Genomic DNA, 4,619 nt, shown 5'->3' with positions numbered 1-4,619 from the left:
AGAACTCAAACGACCATTATGCAACTGTCATCTCCCTTTTCAACCTTTCTCCCAAACAAAATGGATTGGCCTAGACTTGGGTTGATTTTCTTTGGACAGTTCATTCGGGAGGGACAGAGAGCTGATGCTTGCTTCTTCCCTCCTATTCTCAAGGACCTCTGTAATGAGAATAGGATTAGTGAGGCTATTACCATGGTGTTACATAAAATGTCTAAGCTGGGCTGCACTCCTATCTCCTACAACACGGTTATTGGTGGCCTTTGTAAACTAGGGGCAGTTAGTAAAGCATTTAGTTTGTTTGAGCGAATGCTTTCAGAGGGTATTGTGCCAGATGTAATCACATTCAGCTCACTGATTGACGGCCTTTGTAAAAAAGGCGCAATTAGTAAAGCATTCAGTTTATTTTAGTGAATGCTTTCAGAGGGTATTGCGCCAAATGTAGTCATATACAGCTCACTGATTAATGGGTTGTGCAAGGAAGGAGATACTGAGAAGGCAGAGGAACTGTTGTCATACTCTCGTGGATGCGTTGTGCATAAAAGGGTTATTGGACAAGACAAATGTTTCAGTCTACTATTGTATCATATTGACAGATATGATTGATTGAGGTTTTTTGCCGGATGAGATTATTTATAGATCAATGATGGATGCATTGTGCAAACAAGGACAAAGTAAGGAAGCTGAAAAGTAGCTCAACTTAATGGTAATGGGTGGTATTAAACCAGGCCTTATATCATATAGATTTTTACTTCTCGGCTATGTAAAATTGATGATGGGATGAATATCCTATATAAAATGCAGCTCAATCATGTAGCACCAGATCACTCGACTTATACTTCCTTGATTAAAGCATATGCTACAAACAAAAGGTAGACGATGGTATTAGCTCATATTTGGAGACAACTACAAATTATAAAATCAGAGGCATATTTATAACTTAAATGATAACTACATAGTTTCTATTTACATATAAATATGAGCTAATACCATCATCTACCACTTTCCAAATGCAATGGTTAATTTCTAAATAATCAGAGGCATTGTCTTGATGGAAGTTATCGTTTTCATGTTATTAGCTCATATTTTCTAATTTGTAGGTCTCCAAACTTATACATATATTTTACTGGCAGTACCAGTAATTTTAGTATCTTGAAAAGGGAATCAGTGCTAAAGATGGAGAGGAGAGAAAGCAGAAACCTCACACTGCCACCGTTTGATATACTAAGTTGTAAATATTTTTACTTAATGATTACCCTTGGTTACTGCCAAGTTTCTAAGAAAAAAGAAGAAGTGCTGAATCAGATTTTTATGTAGATAATCAATTTATGTAATTTGGGCAGTTTGTTGCTCTAATAAATGAAGTACTTCTACTGCTTTGCTTAATATTTCATATTTTCTTTAGTCTTTTCCACTGTTCCATTATTTATTTGTAATGTTTTATTACTTAGTTTGCTTTGGTATGCTATTTTTCTTTGTGCTTTTATTGACTTTTTACTGGCAGTTGTGCTGCATCCAACTTGTTGATTCATTGCTTGCCAGGTATACAATTCGGATGTGGTACTGGTACCTGGCCGCTACACCATTACTGAACCTTAACCTTTCATATAAATGGACTTTTTGCTTATCTTCTTGTCATCACTAATTACTCACAAAAAAAAAAAAAAAACATTTCTCTGAAAGGAATTTGCCATAATAGTCAAGATTCATTAAATAGAGGTAAGGATTTTTATTTATTCTTTCACTTAGAAGGGTAATTTCTCAAAAAAGAAAATGGGAGAATGGTGGGTAGCAGGGACATGCTTATGTGAGACTTCGTTTCATAATTCTCAGTCTTTGCTCTAATCATTACAAGATTGAATTTTGTATACAATTTGCTTCTAAGAAAATGACATCAATAAAAAACAATTCTTACTTAAATAAAGTTTTTAGTTTAAAAAAATGAAAGTATTGTAAGAAAGAGCACTTAATGAGGAGCAAATCTGTCCAAAATACTTAAAAATTCAGATATATCGTTGATAACAAAAAAAATAGTGTTAATACCAACACCAACAACAAATTACAACTAAATTGTAATCTCATACATCCCAAGTAAACAAATTAAACTACTCTTCTAAGTAACATGAACTAACAAATATAATCAATTCTTCTGAAAACATTAAACATCATTTTTTTTTTCAAGCATCAAAGAATAACCCATTTCATATCATTGCATATCCCAAGTCCATTTCCTGTGACTCCAATTGCACAAGCTACATGATTGAGGTGAGTATGTGGATATTCTATCTCATCCAAGGCTGAAATGACACGAGCAGAGCTGGTGTCACATGGGTAGTGTTGAGCCATGACCCATGACCTGAAACACGTCAATAGAAGGTTGCAGCTCTGGCCTTTACACTTTATTAATGGTCTGGGGAAGAAGGGAGATACATACTAAGAAGGCAGAGGAACTGTTGTGCTCTATGGTTTCTCAAGGATTTCAACCTAATGTTGTGACCTATAATACTCCCATGGATAGGTTGTGCAAGAAAGGGTTACTGGATAAGGCAGTGGAAATGCTTCAGTCCATGGTTTCTCAAGGACATGATCCCAATGCTGTGACTTACAATACCATCATAGATGCACTATGCAAGGAGGGGGAAACTGAAAAGGCTGATGAGTTACTATGTAATATGATTTCTAGGCAATTGTGGGTACCAACTTACAATATAAGCTAGTGTTTGTGAAAAAACCCTGGAGAGATTCTACCCCGTCAGTTTCCCTCCTCTTGCAAAGTGCATCGACAATTATAGTGCAAGTCACGGTGTCAGGAGATATTCCCTTTGAAACCATCTCATTCAGCCACTTCCGTCTTCTCTTCAAAAAATTTCATCTCGCGCAAAGGACACCTATAAGAGAATGTATTAGTATGAACATTAGGATTCTTACCTTTAGATATCATACGACATAGCAACTCCTCTGACTTTTAAGTGTCTCCCTCCTTGCATAGTGCATCCATGATGATATTATAAGTCACAGCATTGGAATCATGTCCTTCAGAAACCATGGAAAGAAGCATTTCTAGTGCCTTGTCCAATAGCTGTTCCTTGCACAACCCATCGATGAGAGTATTATAAATCACAAAGTAGTATTGGAGTAGGTTGACATCCTCTAAATGAGTCTGACAAGCCCTAGTTCCGAACCATCTAAATGGAATAGTGGTGCATTCTATCTTCTCCCCCACCGCCTGTCTTCCTATAGTCTCAGCTTACCTCCTCTCTGAAGTGTCTTTCGCACTTCAACTGTTTGTGAAAATGCTTCTGAGAAGCATTGTCGCGCCAAGCACCAGTTTTATACTTTTTGCCTAAAGAAGCACTCTACCTCTTCTTTCAAATGAAAGAAGACAGTAGGCTCTCTCTAACTGTGGTATAAGAGCCCTGTGTTCCTGTTCCAGCTTCTTTAGGTGCTTTGCTTTTAGGCCAGAAATTTAGCACCTTCGTAGATCGTGGTTGTTGTACATACAAGTTGCTTGACAAAATGTCCAGAGATGTTACAGTCTGGAATTCAATTTCTCATGTCTTTTCATGGGAAGTATCATTTGAGTTAAAGCAGTTCTCTATCTCATCCAATCTAGGACTGATCAAATAAAAGGAGGGCGAAAATTAATTTAACTAAGGAATTAGAAAAAACATCTCTTGGAGGTGGTATTGGATACAGATCTAGCAGGTAACCAGCAGGGGCCTAACGCCTCTCCCGCCTTTATTGGGAGGTTTTTCAAATCATAAATACATATAAATATCAGTAAACTCACCTAATTAGTACCAAATCTCACCCTGCTGATTTGAATTTGAGCAGAGACGGAGTGAGAAGATGGCCAAAAGCGTCATGAATGTCCATCGAGTTACGCCGATTCTTCTTCTTCGTAGTTTGTAACTGTGAACAGCTGATTCTTCATCCAGATTTATCCCATTAAAAATTGATGCGAGCGGCACAGAGAGACGGAGGGAGAGACGAGAGATTAGTCTCGCTTGGGGGTTGGGTTTTCAAAAATGAGAGATGAGAGAGGAGGCGTGTTGAGATAAAATCTAGGTTATATTTGCAATTGCAAGCGGGCAAGCGGACATGTCTCTTTGATCCATCCGACAACAGAACCAATGAGTTGGGTTGGGTGACTTGGGTCATTGTGTGTGTTAACCCATTGAAAGTTTATAAATGAGCTACAATATTCTTTTGAAAAGCTAATCATGGTTGGTATTTTCTATTTATGCCTTATTAGAATAATTTCAGGCATAAAATGAGCAATGTTTTATCATTACTCTTTAAATGTTGGGGGAATTTCACGTATACCCCTAACAACTTAAAATTACGCATCCCCCCCCCCCCCTCTAAATTTCATAAATTAATAAAGAGGAGAGTTCAAATGCTTCCACTTTTCATGCCTCCATGCCTTCTCCAAATCTGAACCGCTCATCTAATATTCAGATCGACGGACAGATCTAACTTCTTCCGAAATTCTCCTCCCCTCTTTTCCCGTCCTTTCCCCTCCCTAATTTCCTTCTAATTTCCTTTCCTTTTTGTTCTCTCCATCAAAATTTTGGTACTGCTCTCCTTCCCTTCTCATCGCTCTCTCCTCTTCGGACCCT

At 37.6% G+C, this 4,619-nt stretch overlaps 1 long non-coding RNA gene across 1 annotated transcript; it reads right to left on the bottom strand.

Moving 5' to 3' along the window:
• Nucleotides 1–1,971: 1,971 nt before the first annotated feature.
• Nucleotides 1,972–4,053, bottom strand: LOC144574558 (uncharacterized). The gene is made up of 2 exons (XR_013518257.1): nucleotides 3,809–4,053; nucleotides 1,972–3,612 (listed from the first exon to the last, which is right to left on the bottom strand). It is a non-coding gene; the product is annotated as an uncharacterized LOC144574558 (long non-coding RNA).
• Nucleotides 4,054–4,619: the final 566 nt, after the last annotated feature.

The sequence above is a fragment of the Carex rostrata genome, chromosome 23 (assembly GCF_964058835.1).
Source record: "Carex rostrata chromosome 23, lpCarRost1.2, whole genome shotgun sequence".
Classification (NCBI taxonomy): Eukaryota; Viridiplantae; Streptophyta; class Magnoliopsida; order Poales; family Cyperaceae; genus Carex; species Carex rostrata.
Note: the sequence above shows the minus strand (reverse complement) of the source record. Positions and strands in the feature narration are given on the sequence as shown.